We start from the raw sequence: 22,552 nt of genomic DNA, 5'->3' as shown, positions 1-22,552 counted from the left end.
TTGATTGCCTTTGGGGTTAGTCAATTTAATTTTGCATTTGCCTCACAATCAGCTCCTTCACCCTCCCTACCGTGGTTTTATTACCTCTGGTGACAGCTGTCCAACCCTGGGAACACTTCCATCTTTAGCAGTCCCTCCAAAACAGACTGCAGAGCTGGTTTGTGGGAGGTAAACTCTCTCAGCTTTTGCTTATCTGGAAATTGTTTATTCCCTTCTTCAAATTTAAATGATAATCTTGCCGGATAAAATAATCTTGGTTCCAGGCCCTTCTGCTTCATGGCATTGAATACATCATGGCACTCCCTTCTGGCCTGTAAGGTTTCTGCTCAGAAGTCTGATGTTAGCCTGATGGGATTTCTTTGTATGTGATCTTATTCCTGCCTCTGGCTGCTTTTAACAGTCTGTCCTTATTCTTTCTCTTTCCCATTTTAATTACTATGTGTCTTGGTGTTGTCTTCCTTGTGTCCCTTGTGTTGGGAAATCTGTGGATCTCCATGGCCTGAGCAACTATCTCCTTCCCCAGATTTCGGGAATATTTCAGCAACTACCTCCTCAAAGGCACTTTCTATCCCTTTCTCTCTTTTTCTTCTGGTATCCCTATAATGCGAATATTGTTCCGCTTGGATTGGTCACCCAGTTCTCTCAATATTCTTTCATTTTTAGAGATCCTTTTTTCTCTCTGTACCTCAGCTTCTTTGTATTCCTCTTCTCTAGTTTCTATTTCATTTATCATCTCCTCCACCATATCCAACCTGCTTTTAATGCCCTTCATTGTGCTCTTCCATGATTGGATCTCAACCTGAATTCATTCCTGAGTTCTTGGATATCTTTCTGTACCTCCATTAGAATGTTGATGATTTTTATTTTGAACTCCCTTTTAGGAAGAGTCGCGAGGTCCATATCATTTAAATCTTTCTTGGGAGTTTTATTAATAATTTTACTCTGGACAAGGTTTCTTTGGCATTTCATGTTTGTAAAGGCACCATCTACTGTCCAGGAGCTCAATTCTGGAGCTGCTCAGCCCCTGAAGCAATGTCGGGGGTTGCAGGGGAGCAGTACTTGTACCCGGTTCAGTGAGGTCTGCTTTTTTCTCCAGGTGTGTGCAGTCTGACGCGTCCTCTTTCCTGGTGCTCTCTCAGGATTAGTTGCGCCAATTAAATTTTCTAATTGTATCCAGTTTTAGGAGGAAGCCCCTGTCTCTCCTCTCAAGCCGCCATCTTTAATCCATCAAGCTCAGTTTCCTTATATTTTGTTGAGGATTTTTGCATCTATGTTTATCAGGGATATTGGTCTATAATTATCTTTTTTGAGTGTCTTTAGTTGTTTTGGTATCAAGGTGATGCTGGACTCATAGAATGAATTTGGAAGTATTCCCTCTTCTTCCACTCTTTGGAATACTTTCAGAAGGACAGATGTCAGCTCTTCTTTAAATGTTTGGTAGAATTCAGCTGTTAAGCCAACTGGTACTGGAGTTTTGTTTGTTGGGAGGTTTTTGATTACCAGTTCAATTTTGTTACTGGTAATTGGCCTGCTCAGATTTTCTGTTTCTTCCTGTCATTCATTAAGGTTGTACTTTTCTAGGTATTTGTTAATTTCTTCTATGTTGTCCCCTTTATTGGTAGTAGATTTTTTTCATTGAATTCTCTAATAATTCTTGTATTTCTGGGGTGTTAGTTGTGACTATTACATTTTGTTTTTTATTTTGTTTGTCTGTGTGCTCTCTTTTATTCTTGATAAGAGTGGCTAGGGTTTTTGTTACCTTCTCATAGAACCAGCCCTTTGTTTGCTAATTTTTTTGATTGTTTTATACTTCTCTGTTTTATTTATTTATTTGTGCTATGTTCTTTATTATGTCCCTCCTACTAATGTTGGATTTCATTTGTTCTTCTATTCCTAATTTCTTTAACTGTGAATTTACACTGGTTATTTGGGGTTGTTCTTTCTTCTTGAAGTAGGCCTCTATTGCTACATACTTCTCTCATAGAACTGCTTTTGTGGCATCCCACAAATTTTGGATTGTTGAATTTTTTTTCCATTTGTCTCCACACATTGTTTGATTTCTATTTTGATTTGTTCATTGATTCATTAATTATTTAGAAGCATGTTGTTTAACCTCCATGTTTTTGTGGGGTATTTTTGTTTTTGTCATGTAATTTACTTATGAATTTATATCATTCTGGTCTAACACAATTTCAAATTTTTAATTGATTGAGGCTCTTTTTGTGGTCTAGTATGTGATCTGTTCTTGAGAATGTTCCATGTACTTTAGAGAAAACATATGACCTGCTGCTTTTGGATGGAATATACTCTAAATATCTGTGAAGCCCATTTGACCTAAAGTGTTGTTCAGTGACTCTGTTTCCTTATATTTTCTGTGTTGTTGATCTGTCCACTGATATAAATAGTGTGTTAAACTCCCCTAATAAGAATGAGTTGCTGTATATTTCCCACTTTAATTCTGCTGGTATTTGTTTTACATATTTAGGCCCTCCAATATTGGATGCATAGATATTTATAATGGTTATATCCTCTTGTTGGACTGACCTGTTTATCATTACATTATATCCTTCTTTATCTCATTACTTCATTTGTTTGAAGTCCAGTTTGTCTGATATAAGTATTACTTTTTCTGCCTATTATTTGCATGAAACATTTTTTTCCTCCCTTCACTTTCAGTCTGTGTATGTCTTTGGTCTGAAGTGAGTCTCTTGTAGGCAGCATATAGAGGTTTCTTGTTTTTTTTTTCCATTATTCTACACTATGTGTTTTGATTGCTGCATTCAGTCCATTTACATTTGAGATATTATTGTTAGGTATGCACTCATTGCCATTTTATTAATAGCTTTCTGGTTGTTTTTGTAGTTCCTTTCTGATCAGAAGTCTGAATATTAAAGTTCTTGAAGCCCCGTAGTTGGTATTTCATTGAGAATCTTGGATGTTGCACAACACATGGGAATGTTTTATTGGTGCTCAGACATTTTTATAACTAGGAAACAATGCCTTGATTTCCAGTCAACAATCATATGATCTTATGTTGACTGAAGTTTTCACTTGTTATTATTTTTCTGTTTGTAATGTGAAACTAACTGTTGTTAGCTTAAATTCACTTTTATTAATTAGTTCCGTCTGGGCTTTTCGGTAATGTAAAGACCACATAGTGATAATAATGGCATGTAATAAATAATATTACAATATTCTTTACCAGGATTTCCTGGTATAAGTCATATGAATGCATTTCAAAAAAATTATTATTCATTTATATTTCCACTTGCTAGAGTATCATTGCTATCTCAGAAAGCAGAAAGGAATGTATATGATCATCACTCTAATTTTTGTGTGTCTTTAATATCACCAGGTAATTTCTAAATATTAGGAAGTGCATTTCTGTGTGCTGTCATTAAAACGAAATGTGGTGCGTGAGTTCGTAGCAGCATTGTTTATAACAGCCAAAAAGTGGAAACAACCTAAATGTCCATCAACTGAGGAATGGATAAACAAAATGTGATATACTGATACACTGGAGTATTATTCTTCCTTAAAGGAAGAAAGTACCAACAGATTCTACAACATAGATAAACCTTGAGCACATTATGTTAAGTTAAAGAAGCCAAACACAAAAGGCTATACATATCATGTGATGCAGTTTATATGAAACGTCTAGAATAGGCAAATCTGAGAGACAGAAAGCACATTAATGGTTGCCAGGATCTGGAGGTAGGGAGAACCAGTGGGTCACTGAATAATAGATATGGAGCATGTTTCTGATGATGATGATGAAAAGGTTGTGAAATGCGATAATGGGATAATTGTACACTTTGTGAAGGTACTAATAGGCACTGCAGTATGCTGGAAAAATGGTTAAATGTGAATTTTATGTTTTACAAATTTTTCTCAATAAAAATATAGTTTTTGAAGGGGATACAAAAAAAATCACAGGTTGGATTGGAAAATTTAATGCCTTTCAGAACCTGAGTCTTCAGTTCATGACTGTCCACTCTGGGGAAATCCTTGCCTTGCTAGAGGGAAGACTGAAGGGTGAGATGAGATGATAGAATATGTTAAGTAACAAGAATAATGCTGATTGTGTAGCTGGTGTACTTGGTGCTTTTTAGTTTAGAAGAATCACAGCGAATTAAAGGCAAAGAGGGCTTATGTTCCAGGCACTGTGTCACCTCCTCTTCCAGGAACACAGTCTGCTAGGAATAGAACTGAGAAAAATAAAATGCTAACAGTTAAGTAACTGATTTCCCACTCAACTCTGACAAGCAAGCCACAGAGCAGCCAGCATTGAGGCTAGCAGAGAGAAAGTAATGGATTAACAAGGATGATATAAGCCAAAATAGAATTAAGTACAATATTAGTAGGTAAAACAAGGTAAAATCATTCTAGAAAAGATGTATTATTTTAGATTTTTAAATATGGCTCCATACCAACATCCTATGCACAGTCATTTTAAAAAGATTCTGTTAATACATTTATTTTCAATAAGAAGTTTAATTGGAAGAGGGATGTTTATGTTGTAAGTAAAATACTAGATAAAGGATTATTCAAATGAATTTTTACAATTACCATAGCTGTTTAAAGGCAGCTATCTCAATAACAAATGTAAGATCTTGGATTTCAAAGAAACTTCAAATTTTGATCAGTGATGTAAACATTTCAGGAAGTGTAAGGATCATATTCTAAACCTACCTCTTGATCACATGATTTTCATTTTATTGTTAAGTCATAATCTGAGAATATGTATATAACCTATTCCTTAGGCATTTCACCCACTAGTTTTCACACTTAGATTTCCAAACTCCATCATTCCTTCTAGGCTTGTTAGTACACTGAGTATAAGAAAGAACTTCTCATATTTTTCCTCTCCCAGATCAGGAGTTAAGGGAAATTTGTTTTATGAAAATGCAATAGTAATCTTTGTTCAATAAATTTGAACTAAGAAGAGTTGCCTTAAAGTCTAGTCATAGGAGTGAACCTTCATTGCATCATGGTATAGATGAGAAAGTGTGGAAAAATCAGTATTTGAGAATGGTCAATTTTCACTTATGAACTAGAAATGACTCAAAATGGTCTCTATATAATGTCACCTTCACAGACTTGCCTTACCACAGTGCATTCTTTATGTGGAAAGAAAGGATTAGAGTAACAACTAGTAATATATGGGATATCAGAAAACTGAAGTGTTTTTCTATGCATGACAAATAGAAGCAAAGTGGTTATTGATAAACAAGAAGGAATGATGGAGTTAGAAAATCTCAATAGATGTGAAAAATAGTGGGTAAAATATCCAATAAAGAGGGGCATGAGGTAGAATTCACTTCCTTAATGAAGTGATTAAACTTAGCTTTACAACTAAAATAATGGCTAAATGTATAGTTAATAAGTTGATGGAAACAAAATTAAAATATATTTACTTGAAACTAAGTGAGGCAAGAAAGGGAAAAAATGAACATAAAACTCTTGGGATAAATTAAAATGATGGGAAGACAGGACAAATAGTGAAATATAGCAGTAAACATGACATTTGTAAGATGTGGAATAGGAATTTCCAGTGCTCATTCCCTCACTGAAACATAAATTTGAACAACTATCCATGTACTAAAATAACATCACAAGAGCTAAGGGATCTGGGTGAGATTACAGCACCTGGGAGCAAAAGTAGGAACAGATGCATGGAAGAGTAGGGAGGACAATCTCACACGACCCACGTCACTCTTCCCCTAAGCTCAGGTAGTGCCATATGAAGAGAGAAACCATTTCTGTGGGGAAAGGCTAGAGGAGTGAGCAACCGACTTACTTCCCCATGAACCCCAGCACCAGGCCACCCCCACAGCCAGCCTCCTGTGGCTCAGCCTGCAGACCCCTCACTTCAGTACCCAGCCAGTCTCTGTGGCCCTAAACTCCAGACCTGCACTGTATCCCCAGGCCCAGGAAGGCCCCTGCAGACTCAGCTTCCAGGCCAACCCAAGCAGCAGGCCAGACCCTGTGACGCAGGGTCCAGGACTAACACCACAGTCCCAGATGAGCCCTGCCCTCCTGGACACAGGTGGCACGCCATTCTAAGGGACTCCAGCAGCAGGCTGGCCCCCACAGATTCATGAACAGGCCCGTTCCCATGACCCCAGTGCCAGGTCAGCCCCCAAGGAGCAGGCTCATGCACTGCTGAACCAGTTGAAAAGCCAGCCCCTCCACAGACTCCAGCACAAGTCCACCCGTGGACCCAGATGTGAGCCCAGAACCTCTGGGTGGACTGACTGGTTAACGGCTTTCCCAGTCCACATCTGCATAGACTGGAAGCGGCACCTGCTTCTTCAACTGTACAGACTCCAAATGCGGAACACAAGGATCATAAGTAATCAGGCTAAACACCACAAAAGAAAGAAAAAAGAGAGCTCTAGTAAATGACCCCAAATAATGGAACTACTCAGTATTAATGGCTTTCTTTTCTCAAACTTCAATACTTCCACTAGTGCACATCTTTTACTTCCAATTTAGAAGAATGCTGCTTTACACCCTTGAGTGAAATTTCAGTGCTTCATTATTAATTACTAATTATCATTGTTTTTCATTTATTTGTGAATATAACACTTAAAACTTCACATGTAAAGAAGATACCTTTCTCATGGAATCCTTAAATCCTTGTTTCACCTGCTGGTTCCTTAAAGCATAAATAAATGGATTCAGCATAGGAGCAACAAAGGTATTGAACATAGCTACCCACTTTGCCAAAGCAACACCTTCCTTGGCTGATGTTTTCACAGACATGAAGATGGAGCTTCCGTAAGAGAGAGAGAGATAACAATCATGTGGGAGGAGCAGGTTGAGAAAGCCTTTTTTCTTTGTTGGGCTGAGGGGATTCTCAGAATTGTCCGGAGGATGTAAGAGTGGGAGAGAATTACTAATGTCAAAGTGGACATAAGCGTAAGCACAGCTAAAACAAAGCTCATGCGCTCGAGAGTACTGGTGTCTGTGCAAGAGATCTGCAGTAAGGGAGCAGCATCACAGGTGAAGTGGTCAATGACATTGGAGTCACAGAAATCCAGCTGCAGCCCCATGGTCACCAAGAAGCCAGCCAGCCAAGAGCCGACTACAAGCTGGCAGCAGATCTTGTGACTCATGATGGTTGTGTAATGCAGAGGTTTGCAGATGGCCACATAGCGATCATAGGATATAGAGGCCAGAAGGAAAAACTCCGTCGAACCAAGGAGGATCAAGCATTGTAGGAAATAGATTTGTCTCCAGTTAGGATGCTGATAAAAAATCTAGGGTTACAGACAGAAGTAAATGAAATTTCTAAGAAGGAGAAATTCCTGAGGAAGAAATACATGGGGGTCTTCAGGTGGGAATCCAGCAGGGTGAGAACAATGATAGTAAGATTTCCAGTAACACTCAGGACATATGTGAGAAATAAAAAGAGGAAAATCACAACCTGCACTTCTGGATTATTGGTCAGACCCAGGAGGATGAAATCTGTTACTGATGTTCTGTTCCTCATTTCTGGTGGTTGATTTTTGACAGACCTTCCTGGCAAAATCAAGGTAAACAACAATAAATCATTTAGACAAACATAAATATTTGCACCTACTTTTTCAAGTAATGATTATATTTCACAAGAAGTACTTTGTACACTATAAAAAATGTCCTATATATACACTCACCGTTTACCACACTTTTTTATGCCTCTTACAGGTGTATCTTCAATATTTAATGTGCATCTTATTACTCTGAGTAATGTCCTTTGACTTCTTGGTACAAATTTGCCTCCATTTCTTATGATTACTTCTTGGGAAATTTGGTGATTGAACATGAATTATTCTTATGCTCCATTGTTTAGCTAAAATTAATAGAAGACATTATGCTCTTTTTAAGTCATTTTTTTTCTGGCATAAAATTTCTGGTAATAGTGGAACCCAGTGACCAACCCAACCCTCATTCACATTTTGCCATGGAAATTCTAATTGTTCATTTGGAGAAGTAGTCACTTCCCAAATAATCACTACACCATTAGCTTATCTAGTGCCCTTTAGTTTGTAAAAACTAAGAAACCAAGTGATTCTGACATTGTTCAATGAACTTTTATTTGTGAAATTAATGATTTTTATAGTGATGCCATATATATTCAATTCCCTATAATTGGAGCTTCTGAACACTTATCTTCACTCTTGATTTCCTAAACAAAGATGTCTTTCTAGGTAAATACAATTAACTTAGTGATTTTCAATTTATTGTTTCAAAATGCCTAATAAAGTAATTTTTGAAAATCTAAGTAATGGCTGAGCATCACACAACCTGTGGACAAAATATGTTAATGAAGTTCAGAAGTACCCTCATGCAGAATTTAGATATGAAACATACAAACTCATTACATATGCTAATTTGTCTTAAAAGACAAGCAGTGGGCCAGTGCTTCATGGAGGGATAACTGTTTTTTCCTCTCTTCCCACAAAGCTTCCTTCATAAAAGCCTCAATATTTCATATCATCACATCTAATGGAAGAGTTTCCTTCTGTTTATCTCACACTCCTAATTGGGAGTCATGAAATATTTTACTTGCCATCCAAGCTCCAAATCTTCAGATAAAAGTTATAAAAGGAAAACAATCCATAATTATTTTTTGAGTAGCTTTCAGATTATTTTGTAGATGGCCATTTCTATTGTTTCCTTAGATTAAGTAAGCACAGCACCTTTAGTGTGTTTTGGTATAGAAATATCTTTAGCTTGGGAAATATTCTTTGAGAAGAATTCTTAATGACTTTTGGGAAAATAGTAATTGGGCACTCATGAATCATGCACAAGATCAACTTTGGTGAGTATATTTTAATTGGTTTATTGTGGGACCAGTGTCCCAGTATCCCAGCAGACATTTGAGGAAATTATCCAGCAGGGTGATGGCAAGGTATTTGGGGAGGGGGTAAGCTTAGCAAAAATAAACCAACATTTTCTGTGTTCGTATTCCTATGACCCTCGTATCTTTCTCTCTTTTTTTCTACACATTTATTGAACTTTCATTTATTGGACCTTAACTATGTTTTAGCCACAGAGGCAAGGTTCTTCATTTATATATATATTTTTAAATTCCTGTTTCAGATATGAATCTACTAAAATTAAGAGGCATTAAGTGAAATTCCCAAAATAATTGCTTGTAAATACTAGATCAAGCAAATAAGCTGTTCTCTTTTTTTTAAATTAAAGTATCATTCAGTTGAAAATATTGAAGGGTAAAACAGGTAGAGAACTCTTAAGGGAAAGTACTTGGTTTTAAGGTCAATGAAATAATTTTTAAAATATTGAAAACTTTTGAGAGACATCATTCCAGCTAAAATTTCCTTAGGAAGTACTTCTGTCATCAATTGAGTAAATATCTAGGATACATCTAAAATTAAAAGTAACTAAATCTCACCTTTACCCTTCTATATTATTTCTAACATATGAGTATAAAACTCAAGATATATTTTAATAATGTGTAACAAAGCTATTCTTTTTTTTATTAAGGTATGATTGATATACACTCTTATGAAGGTTCCACATGCAAAAACAATGTGGTTACTACACTCACCCATACTGTCAAGTCCCCACGCTTGCCCCAGTGCAGTCATCGTCCATCAGTCCAGCAAGATGCTACAGATCCACTATGTGCCTTTTCTGTGCTACACTGTTCTCTCCATGATCCCCCACACCATGTGTACCAAACATAATACCCCTCAATCCCCTTCTCCCTCCCTCCCACCCACTCTCCCACACCCCTCCCCTTTGGTAACCACTGGTTCGTTCTAAGAGTCTCTGAGTCTGCTGCTTTTTTGTTCCTTCAGTTTGCTTCATTGTTATACTCCACAAATGAGGGAAATCATTTGGCACTTGTCATTCTCTGCCTGGCTTATTTCACTGAGCATAATGTTCTCCAGCTCCATTCATGTTGTTGCAAATGGTAGAATTTGTTTCTTTCTTATGGCTAAATAGTATTCCACTGTGTATATGTACCACATCTTCTTTATCCATTCATCTACTGATGGACATTTAGGTTGCTTCCATATGTTGGCTATTGTAAAAAGTGCTGTGATAAACAGAGGGGTGCATATGTGTATTTGAATCTGAGAAGTTATATTCTTTGGGTAAATTACAAACAGTGTGATGCCTGGGTCAAATGGTATTTCTATTTTGAGCTTTTTGAGGAACCTCCATATTGCTTTCCACAGTGGTTGAACTACCTTACATTCCCACCAGCAGTGTAGGAGGGTTCCCCTTTCTCCACATTCTCGCCAGCATTTGTTGTTCTTAGTCTTTTCCATGTTGGCCATCCTTACTGGTGTGAGGTGAAATCTCATTGTGGTCTTAATTTGCATTTCCCTGATGATTAGTGATGAAGAGCATCTTTTCATGTGTCTGTTGGCCATCTGAATTTCTTCTTTGGTGAACTGTCTCTTCATATCCTCTGCCCATTTTTTAATCGGGTTATTTGCTTTTTGGGTGTTGAGGCGTGTGCCTTCTTTATATATTTTGGATGTTAACCCCTTTTCAGATATGTCATTTACATATATATTCTCCCGTACTGGAGGATGCCTTTTTGTTCTGTTGATGGTGTCCTTTGCTGTACAGAAACTTTTTAGTTTGATGTAGTCCCATGAGTTCATTTTTGCCTTTGTTTCCATTGCTCGAGGAGATGTGTTCAGGAAGAAGTTGCTCATGCTTATATTCAGGAGATGTTTGCCTATGTTGCCTTCTAAGAGTTTTATGGTTTCATGACTGACATTCAAGTCTTTGAGGTTACTTCTGTGTATGGGATTAAATAATCCAGTTTCATTCTCCTGCATGTAGCTGTCCAGTTTTGCCAGCACCAGCTGTTGAAGAGGCTGTCATTTCCTCATTGTATATTCATGGCTCCTTTATCATATATTAATTGATCATATATGCTTGGGTTTATATCAGGGTTCTCTAGTCTGTTTCATTGGTCTATGGGTCTGTTCTTGTGCCAGTACCAAATTGTCTTGATTACTGTGGCTCTGTAGTAGAGCTTGAAGTTGGGAAGCATAATGCCCCCAGCTTTATTCTTCCTTCTCAGGACTGTTTTGGCTAGTCGGGGTTTTTTGTGGTTCCATATGAATTTTAGAATGATTTTCTCTAGTTCGTTGAAGAATGCTGTTGGTAGTTCAATAGGAATTGCATTGAATCTGTCGATTGCTTTAGGCAGGATGGCCATTTTGACAATATTCATTCTTTCTATCCATGAGCATGGAATGTGTTTCCATTTTTAATTTCTCTTTATTAATTTCTTTAAATTCTTTCATGAGTGTCTTGTAGTTTTCAGAGTAGAGGTCTTTCACTTCCTTGTTAGGTTTATTCCTAGGTATTTTATTCTTTTAGATGCAATTGTGAATGGAATTATTTTCCTGATTTCCCCCTCTGCTAGTTCATCATTAGTATATAGGAATGCCACTGATTTCTGTGTATTAATTTTATATCCTGCAACTTTGGTGAATTCAGATATTAGACCTAGTAGTTTTGGAGTGGATTCTTTGGGGTTTTTTATGTACAGTATCATGTCATCTGCAAACAGGGACAGTTTAACTTCTTCCTTGCCAGTCTGGATGCCTTTTATTTTTTTGTGTTGTCTGATTGCCGTGGCTAGAACCTCCAGTACTATGTTGAATAGAAGTGGGGAAAGTGGGCATCCTTGTCTTGTTTCTGATCTTAAAGGAAAAGCTTTCAGCTTCTTGCTGTTAAGTATGATGTTGGTTGTGAGTTTTGTCATATATGGCCTTTCTTATGTTGAGGTACTTGCCCTCTATACCCTTTTTGTTGACAGTTTTTATCATGCATGGATGTTGAATTTTGTCAAATGCTTTTTCAGCATCTATGGAGATGATCATGTAGTTTTTGTCCCTCTTTTTGTTGATGTGGTGGATAATGTTGATGGATTTTCGAATGTTGTACCTTCCTTGCATCTCTGGAATAAATCCTACTTGATCATAATGGATGATCTTTTTGATGTATTTTTGAATTTGGTTTGCTAATATTTTGTTGAGTATTTTTGCATCTATTTTCATCAGGAATATTTGTGTGTAATTTTCTTTTTTTGTGGTGTCTTTGCCTGGTTTGGTATTAGAATGATGCTGGCCTCATAGAATTAGTTTGGAAGTATTCCCTCATCTATGCTTTGGAAAACTTTAAGGAAGATGGGTATTAGGTCTTCACTAAATGTTTGATAAAATTCAATGGTGAAGCCATCTGGTTGAGAAGTTTTGTTCTGAGGTAGTTTTTTGATAACCAGTTCAATTTCATTGCTGGTAATTGGTCTGTTCAGGTTTTCTGTTTCTTCTTGGTCGGCCTTGGAAGCTTGTATTTTTCTAGAAAGTTGTCCATTTCTTCTAGGTTATCCAGTTTGTTAGCATATAATTTTTCAAAGTATTCTCTCATAATTCTTTGTATTTCTGTCGTGTCCATAGTAGTGTTAGCTTTCTCATTTCTGATTTATGTGTGTAGACTCTTTTTTTCTGGACAAGTCTGGCCAATGGTTTATCTATTTTGTTTATTTTCTCAGAGAACCTGCTCTTGCTTTCATTGATTCTTTCTATTGTTTTATTCTTCTCAATTTTATTTCTTTCTCCTGTAATCTTTATTTCCCCCCTTCTACTGACTTTGGGCCTCATTTGTTCTTCTTTTTCTAGTTTCACTAATTGTCAGTTTAGATTGCTTATATGGGATTGTTCTTTCCTCATGTAGGCCTGTATTGCAATATACTTTCCTCTTAGCATGGCTTGGCTGTGTCCTACAGATTTTTCAGTGTTGAATTATTGTTGTCATTTGTCTCCATATATTGCTTGATCTCTGTTTTTATTTGGTCATTGATCCACTGGTTATTTAGGAACATGTTGTGAAGCCTCCAGGTGTTTGTGGGATTTTTCATTTTCTTTGTGTAATTTATGTCTAGTTTCATACCTTTGTGGTCTGAGAAATTGATTGGTACAATTTCAGTGTTTTTAAATTTACTGAGGCTCTTTTTGTAGCCTAGTATACGATCTATTCTTGAAAATGTTCCGTGTGCACTTGAGGAGAATGTGTATTCTTCTGCATTTGGGTGTAGAGTTCTGTAGCTGTCTGTTAGATCCATCTGTTCTAATGTGTTGTTCAGTGCCTCTGTGTCCTTACTTATTTTCTGTCTGGTTGATCTGTCCTTCAGAACGAGTGGAGTGTTGAAGTCTCCTAGAATGAATGCATTGCGTTCTATTTCCCCTTTTAATTCAGTTAGTATTTGTTTCACATATGTAGATGCTTTTGTGTTGGGAGCATATATATTTATAATGGTTATATCTTCTTGTTGGACTGACCCCTTTATCATTATATAATGTCCTTCTTTGTCTCTTGTGACTTTCTTTATTTTGAAGTCTGTTTTGTCTGGTACAAGTACTGCAACTCCTGCTTTTTTCTCTCTATTAGTTGCATGAAATATCTTTTTCTATCCCTTCACTTTTAGTCCGTTTATGTCTTTGGGTTTGACATGAGTCTCTTGCAGGCAGCATGTAGGTGGTTCTTGTTATTTTATCCATTCAGTGACTCTATGTCTTTTGATTCGTGCATTCTGTCCATTTACATTTAGGGTGATTATTGATAGATATATATTTACTGGCATCACAGAGTTTAGATTCATGGTTACCAAAGGTTCAAGGTTAACTTCCTTACTTTCTAAGAGTCTAATTTAACTCACTTAATATGCTATTAGAAACACAATCTAAAGGTTCTTTTCTTTTCCTCCTCCTGTTTCTTCTTCCTTCATTCTTTATATATTAGGTATCATAGTCTATCCCTTGATTGACTTTGGGGATAGTTAATTTAATTTTTCATTTGCTTAGTAATTAGCTGTTCTACTTTCTTTACTGTGGTTTTATTACCTTTGGTGACAGCTGTCCAACCCTAGGAACACTTCCATCTATAGCAGTCCCTCCAAAATAGACTGTACAGATGGTTTGTGGGAAGTAAATTCTCTCAGCTTTTGCTTATCTGGAAATTGTTTAATCCCTCCTTCAAATTTAAATGATAATCTTGCCAGACAAAGTAATCTTGGTTCCAGGCCCTTCTGCTTCATTGCATTAAATACAACATGCCACTGCCTTCTGGCCTATAAGGTTTCTGCCGAGAAGTCTGATGTTAGCTTGATGGGCTTTCCTTTGTATGTGATCTTATTTCTCTCTCTGGCTGCTTTTAACAGTCTGTCCTTATCCTTGATCTTTGCCATTTTATTTACTGTATGTCTTGCTGTTGTCCTCCTTGGATCTCTTGTGTTGGGAGATCTGTGGATCCCCATGGCCTGAGACAGTGTCTCCTTCCCCAGATTGGGAAGTTTTCAGCAATTACCTCCCCAAAGACACTTTCTATCCTGTTCTCTCTTTCTTCATCTTCTGGTATCCCTATAATGTGAATGTTGTTCCGTTTGAATTGGTCACACAGTTCTCTCAATATTCTTTCATTCTTAGTGATCCTTTTTTCTCTCTGTGCCTCAACTTCCTTCTATTCCTTTTCTCTACTTTCTATTTCATTTATTGTCTACTCCACCATATCCAATCTGCTTTAAATACCCTCCATTGTGCTCTTCAACAATTGGATCTCTGACTGGAATTCATTCCTGAGTTCTTAAATATCTTTCCTTACCTCCATGAGCATGTCAGTTATTTTTATTTTGAACTCCCTTTCAGAGGATTAATGAGGTCCATGTCATTTAAATATTTCTTGGGAGTTGTATTAATATTTTTACTCTGGACCAGGTTCCTTTGGTGTTTCATATTTGTATATGGTGCCCTCTCGTGTCCAGAAGCTCTGTTCTGGAGCTGCTCAGCCCCTGAAGCAATATTGGGGGTTGCAAGGGAGCTGTATTGGTGCCTGGCGTGAGGAAAGAGCTGTTTCCTGCTTTCTGGCTGCTATGCCTGCCTCCACTGCCTGAACCAATTGGGTGAGCACACAGGCATAAGCTTTTGTCCCAGAGCAGCCAGATATGGATCCCTGCTTTCCACAAGCGGCCGAAATTCCAGTCTCCCCAGGAACTCCGCCTATCCCAGTTTTCCAACCCCGTAATCATGAGAATATGATGAAAGCACCATGAAAAGTAGGTTTGTGCTCCCAGAGCAGATTTCCAGAGCTAGGTATTCAGCAGTCCCAGGCTTCCACTCCCTGCCCACTCAGTTCCTCTTCCTCCCCCTGGTGAGCTGGGTGGGGAAGGGCTTGGGTTCCACTGGGCCACAGCTTTGGTACATTGCCCTGTTCCATGAGATCTGCTCTTTTCTCCAGGTGTGTGCAGTCTGGCGCAGTCCTCTTTCCTGTTGCTCTCTCAGGGTTAGTTGTATTAATTATGTTTTCGTATTATATGCAGTTTTAGGAGGAAGCCTCTGTCTCTCCTCTCACGCCACCATTTTTAATCCGGTGCCAAAGCTATTCTTTACCAGTGACAAATTAAGCACAGTGAATAAGTACAGTGCTAAAAACAAAAAACTTCATTTGAAATGGTATCATCTGGTTGAGCATATGCTATTAAGTGAATAACTAGGATTTTTAATTACTTTTGTATACTCAAAAATGGTACTACAAAAACAGGTTCAGTTAGTAATTGGATTATTAGAAATTACCACCAATGTAGAAAGAAATATAATCTAAAAAATCATAGCATGGATCTTTTCATATTGAAGAAATTGTCTTTCTGTTATATATATATATTTGTATATGCATATATATGTATATATATGGCCCCTATATTAGAAAATATCTATTGTAAGCAATAGTTAATCATTTGTATCTATTTCCAGCATCAGTTGTAATGGCTGAATATACTTTCACTTTATGGATGTGCCACTATAAATCTTATCTGTCCTTGCTGAGCATTGAAAATTCCTCTTTTTGGATGTTAACCTATTATTGGATAAATCATTTATGACTACTTTCTCCCATACTCTGGTTTGCCTTTTTGTTCTGCTGATGGTGTCCTTTGGTGTAGTTCTGCCTGCTGATTTTTGTTTTGTTTCCCTTGCCTGAGGAGACATACCCAGAAAAAAAAATTATTCATAGTTATGTTCAAGAGATTTTTGCCTATGTTTTCTGCTAGGAGTTTTATGTTTTTGTGTCTTATATTTAAGTTTTTAATCCATTTCAAGTTTACTTTTGTGTGTGGAGTTAGACAGTAATCCAGATTAACTCTTAATGTATCTGCCTAGTTTTCTCAACATGATATTGAAGAGACTCTCTTTCCCATTGTGTATTCATAGTCCTTTATCATATAACAATTAACCATATGTACATGAGTTTCTTTCTAGGTGTAGGAATTTACCTAGAAAAAGAAAATCTCTGATTTGAAAAGATATATGCACTCCTATGTTTATTGTCACATTATTTACTATAGCCAAGGTGTGGAAACAACCAAAGTGGCCATTAATAGATGAATGGATAAAGCAGATGTGTGGTACATATACAAAATAAAATATTGTTCAACTATTAAAAGAAATAACTCCTGCCATGTGTGACAACATGGATGGACCTACACTGTATTATGTGAAGTGAAGTAAGTCGGGTGGAGAAAGATAAATACCATAGGATTTCACTTATATTTGGAATCTAAAAACAAAGCAAAATGAACAAAACATTAGTAGATTCATAGATACTGAAAAGTAACTGCTGGTGACTATGGGGGGAGGGTTAGGAGTGGGTGGGTAGGGCTGGTGAAGGAGATAAAAAGCACAGAAATCTCAATCATAATGTAAGCTGGTCACAGGGATGAAAGGGCAGCATGGAAAATATAGTCAGTGGTTCTGTAACATCTTGCTATGTTGATAGATAGTAACTGCACTAGTGGGGATAAGGATTTAACAATGTTACATCACTGTGTTGTAAACTTGAAACCAATATAATACTGTATGTCAACTATACTTCAATAAAAGTGTACTTTAAAACAATAAATAAAAATCCTTTTTTAAAAATCTTAGAAAGCTTAGACAGACATACAAATCTTGTTAAAATTTTCCTATTACAGTTTGAAAGAATGTTTCCACAAAAGCAGTTACTGAGCATAACTCTGCATTCTGAAAATGTTCATACACATTTATATATTTCTGTTGAGGTGTAGTTGTTTGTATCATACATTTAGAACAATGGCTATTTTCATACAGTCAGCATACAGAAGATGAATACTCTTTAATCCTTACCAATGTGATAGAGAATAAAATACCATTCTCCTCTAACTATTCCTGTTGGAGATGATAACCCAAAGCAGAAAATAACAAGGGTTAAGGAAATGTGTTGAAATGAGAAAACTAGTGCATTGCTTTTAATATGGTGCAACAACTAAAGAAAACTTTATGTTGTCTCCTCACGTATGTAAACCTATCATTGCCTTATAACCCCCAATTCCACTTTTTGGTGTATACCCCCAAAAATGGAAATAAGAATCTCAAAGAAGTATCTGCACTCACACGTTCATTACCGCCTTATTCACAACAGGTGAGATATGGCAACACTGAGACATCCATTGACAGATGAACGGATAAAGAAAAAGTGGTGGACATGCACAGTGGAATAGTGTTCAACCTTGAAAAAGGACATTTTGATACATTCTCCATTATCAATGAACCTGAAGACATGCTAATTTTCATAAACCAGTCACAAAAGGAGAAATTCTGTTAATTCTACTTATATGAGGTACCTTGACTAGTCAAAGTCACAGAAATAGAAAGTAGAATCGTGGTTGCCAGGGACTGAGGGGAGGAAATCTGCTGTAGGACATTGTACTTATGGTTGACAGTGCTGCATTGTGTGCTTAACATTTTCTAAGAGGTTGTATTTCACATTGTTTTTACTACAATATTTAAAAAGGGGCCCTTTCATGTCTTCTTCTGGGAAGCTCCACAGGCAGCTGTACTTAAAAGAAGAGGGAGGAGACACTAAAGCATTTATAACCCAGGCTCTGTGCCTTCAAGCAGCCCCCAGCATCATCTGAGCATCTTGAGGTGTCAGCAGCAGTCGGCAGGGGAGGGCAGGTGCTGGAGCGTCAGCCAAGGTCATTTCTGTTCGATGCCTGCCCAGAGTAACCTGTCAAACCTCACAGGCTGATATTTAAGAAAAAGCCTATGATTAGTTTAGGATAGGATATCCTATCAGAAAACATTTTCTGGTGACTAGGAGAGGAATACTGTTTTCTCAACTTGGGGGACCATACGTACCATGAATCTTCTTGCTGGTTTTCATGTTATATGTGCCACCATAAAGTATTCCTAGTTGTTGGTGTGCATACGTTGTTTGGAAAGCATGAATTATTTTATAAGCCCAGGGAAGTACCTAGTAGTTGGTCAGCACTGTGTATGGAAAGATAACTGAACTGGATGTAGATCTCAATTTGCATGGATTCACTGAGTCACCTGGGAGAACTCCCTTTCTTTTCTGGGTTCCACAAGTGAGTGTTGGATGATACCAAGGGTGTGGATAAATCTCATCTCACAAGCCAACTCTTAATGGTGTTGGCACTGTGTTGGGAAGGATTCTAAGGTCATATCCTCAGTCTTAAAGAAATAATTATGCAACTCATTTGCAATTATGGTTAGTGGTCTGTCTCTTTTATTTGCTCTCCCTGTATGTGAATATATCTATAATCACTTCTAGATGGGAAATTCTGGAATCCCAAAACTTTTAATATTTCCCTTGTTGCTTCAAACTAGAAAATTATTGTTAACCATTTCCAGTCATTTTAGAAGATACTCCACACCAATCTTCTACAAAAATGTAAGATAACAGACTTTTTTTAGGTATCAAAATGTAAAGCATGTATAAAGCACAGAGCCTAGGCATTCTATTTAGTAAGGTTTTCAGTTCCTTCCATTTGTTTTCTAGTAAGTGAGCTCTGCTGAAATTAATATACTACACTGTGTGAATCATACACATACATACACACATGAACACTTGAAATTAAAGGTTTATGCATGCAAGGTTTACACATCCAATGAGATACTAATATAATCTTTGGAATATTTTGAAGGTACAGCTTTGAGAGCTTTGTATGATTTTTCAGCAATTCCTCCCATAACTGAGATATATATTTGGATATTCTGTTGCCTTATGAATACTTGCTATTTAATACCATATCCAAAAAAAGTTAAGAGTGTTTGTATCTAATTTGGTACAGTACCATAATTACCTCATATAGTCATACCATTTTATTGCTTTGTCAGCATATAGAACATTTTATCTTTATAATATTTGTGTTTGTCTCACACTTTTATATTAGAATTGCAGTTTTTTCAGACTTGTGAAAATTTTCTCTTATTTTTATTAATTTTCAAGTTTCATTAATTTTGTTTTTCCATATACTGAGCTCTATAATTTTTAATTTTAAGGCTCCTGAATTTCACCTTTAATTTCGGTATTTCCATTCATAGTGCTTAAATAGTATGTGCTACTTAGAGTGATTGTTTGAAAACAACTTAGTGTTTTTTCTGTAGACTGCCCTTATTTTTTGACTACCAGTAAACTTGTATCCTTTGATTCCTTTGTGCATGGTAAATAGGTTATAAATATCCTGCATTGATTTTAAGTGACTTAATAAGTTGAGTTTTTGGGATTTCCTTTTCCTCTATTTTCTAATCATATGATATATCAAAAAAATGTATAAGTATAGTCACTGCATTGACTGACTGTAAAAGCTATTCTCCCTAATAACCCAGTGGAAAGAGGATCCTCCTTCCCAGCAGCATCTCCTGATTTCAGTTATTGTTTAAAAGAAGGGAAATAAAAGGGAAAGGCATATATGTTTTCCCTATACAGATTCTGAATACCTGATTCAATAGGATGAGGGGGTAAGTGTAGGGAGGAGACAGTGCCCTTTGCTAAAAACAGTCATAAGTGTAGTTTTCTAAGCTTTGAAGTTAGATTCCATTTCATCCATTAACTGTGGGTTACTGTGAATTTTATTTCAGATCATTTATTTTTATGTAGGATTTGAATAGGTTTCTAGAACTTGCTCCTGAGTTTCTATGGTAAGGAGTAATACTTAATTTAAAGTCACACCTCACAATGCCCCTGTGATTGATGTGTGTGAAACAGATCATTATATGGACTTGAGAAAATGACAGAAAAGAAAAAGTAAAGAATACAGAGAAGTGCATTTGAATGTTGAAAAATGGGGGAAAAAGAAAGGAGCCATATAATGACTTTGAAATTCTGATTCCCCTATTTAACCTGATTTCTGAGCTTTCCTTTAAAAAAATATGTATCACTTATGGATGCTCTAGGCAATTTACTTGTCTGTTTACTTGTCTATTATACTGGCTGTTTGCCATGTGGGTCCCCTGGCTAGAACACTGCTCCACAATGTCTGGGATTTTTATGTGCTTTAATCTCTTAGGTATGCCTACCACTTAGAACAGTAACTTCATTTATGTCTGTTTTGTGGCCTCAGCTACAGATTTCATAAAGATTAATACTTCTTTGGGAACATTCTTTTGGTAAATTATTTAAGGGCTTGTTTCACCTGCTGGTTTCTTAAGGTGTAAATAAAGGGATTCAGCATGGGAGCCACAGAGGTGTTAAGTACCGCTACACCTTTGCTCAAAGCCACACCTTCCTGTGCAGATGTCTTTACATACATGAAAATGCAACTGCCATAAGAAATGGAAACCACAATCATGTGGGAGGAACAAGTAGAAAATGCCTTTTTCCTTTGCTGGGCTGAGGGGATCTTCAAAATTGTTCTCAGGATGAATGTATAAGAGAGAATCACCAAGGCCAAAGTTACCATGAATGTGAATACTGCTAAGAGAAATGCCATAAACTCTAGAAACTTTGTGTCTGTGCAAGCAATCAGCAGCATAGGAGAAGAGTCACAAGTGAAGTGGTCAATAATGTTACAGTCACAGAAATCCAGTTGGAGTCCCATAATCACTGGGGGAAAGATAACGAGGAAACCAGCTAGCCAGGAGCTGATTACAAGCCGGTTGCAGACTCTGTCACTCATGATAGTTATGTAATGTAGAGGTTTGCAGATAGCCACATAGCGGTCATAGGACATTACAGCCAGAAGGAAAAACTCTGTAGCCCCCAAGAGGATTAAAAAAATATCTCTGTCATGCAAGCATTGTAGGAAATGGTCGTGTCTCCCGTAGCAATGCTGGTCAGAAATCTAGGAATACAGACTGTTGTGAATGAAATTTCTAAGAAAGAGAAATTCCTAAGGAAGAAATACATGGGAGTCTTGAAACAAACATTTGATAGTGTTAACAGGATGATGGTCAGGTTTCCACCTACACTCAGTAAGTACATGAACAACATAAAGAAGAATATCACAGCCTGTACCTCTGGGTCATCCATAAGTCCCAGAAGAATGAATTCTTTAATTGATGTCTTATTCAGCATGGCTAAACCCTTTATTCTGCAGGTCTGTAGATAAAAATAAGAGTGGATGTCAACCCATGACATGATTTAAAATACAATTGTAGTGCTCTTATTCTGCACAGACAACAATAAAACATGCATTAACAAGTGACAAAATAGTTATCCATCAGAACTGAAACTCAGTGTTTAGTAGGGAAAAATGAATCCATGTCTTATTACTTTAAAAACATAAATTTTAATCTGAGCTTTGATAATTCCTTTCTTTATATTTTTGATTAATTTTTTAACATGCAGAAAGTCGTTTTAAAGTCATAAAGGATAACAATGATAAATACTTAACTTATTTCACTGTGCAAGTAATTCATTTGGAAAGATTAAACAGGTTATTGAAATACACAGTATTTTTAAAAACTTGATGACCATTAAATTCTACATGCTAATAATGGCATTATAAAACATAATTTTGAGGCAGAGTGCATTATTTTTCTAAATAAGTCTTGCTTCCTATTCTTAAATAGAAAATACAGCATTTATGGACAATTCATTGAAAATCTCTTCCTTTTGCCCTTGTACAAAATTGATCTATTCTCTCCTCTTGACTAAAGTTGTTTGGAGGTGAGTGCCCCTCATCCCCACATTGTGAAAGGTTCAACTGTTTATTGGAGAGAAGATTATCACAACAGCATTAATAACAAGTAATCATACAATAAAATATGATAAATTTTATTATTGTTATTATTGATATTATCATCATTAAGGTTCATATTATAGCAGAGATCTAAACAGCTTTTCCCTGTGCTCTTGGTAGGTCCTACTAATGGACTCATTTTGCAGAGGAGGAAACTGACGTAGAAAAGTGTTAAGTCACTTGCCCAAGATCACATAAGCAGTATATGCAGTTAGGGAGCATCCATTCTACTGCACGCATAACACAGATCATGATTCAATCATATCTGATGAATTAAAGAAAAAATTAATGATTGACTAGTGTGCATGCAAGCCAGATTAGAAGTAGCCTCAAAATCCAGGGATTTCTCAGCTGTATGTGTACATGCCTCATAGTAACAGGGTGGGTCAACAAAACAAGAACTTTAGGTGATGAGAATTTTATAATATCAGTAAGGTAGATATTACGTGTGTGGTTCACCTTTGTGTGCTGCCTCCAGTCCAGTAATCCCCCCTATCTGTGGTTCTGCTTTCT

The 22,552-nt window shown here is 36.7% G+C and overlaps 1 protein-coding gene and 2 pseudogenes across 1 annotated transcript in view; 1 reads left to right on the top strand and 2 right to left on the bottom strand.

Moving 5' to 3' along the window:
• The window catches only part of LOC140843595 (olfactory receptor 6C74-like), a 116,905-nt gene that overhangs the window by 69,445 nt on the left and 24,908 nt on the right, over nucleotides 1-22,552 (top strand). The gene's annotated exons all lie outside the window — the stretch shown is intronic.
• LOC108399043 (olfactory receptor 6C76-like) lies at nucleotides 6,592-7,498 on the bottom strand (annotated as a pseudogene).
• Nucleotides 19,325-22,547, bottom strand: LOC140843594 (olfactory receptor 6C65-like; annotated as a pseudogene).

Source organism: Manis javanica, chromosome 10 (genome assembly GCF_040802235.1).
Source record: "Manis javanica isolate MJ-LG chromosome 10, MJ_LKY, whole genome shotgun sequence".
Classification (NCBI taxonomy): Eukaryota; Metazoa; Chordata; class Mammalia; order Pholidota; family Manidae; genus Manis; species Manis javanica.
The sequence above is the reverse complement of the archived record's forward strand: the minus strand, read 5'-3'. Positions and strand labels throughout refer to the sequence as shown.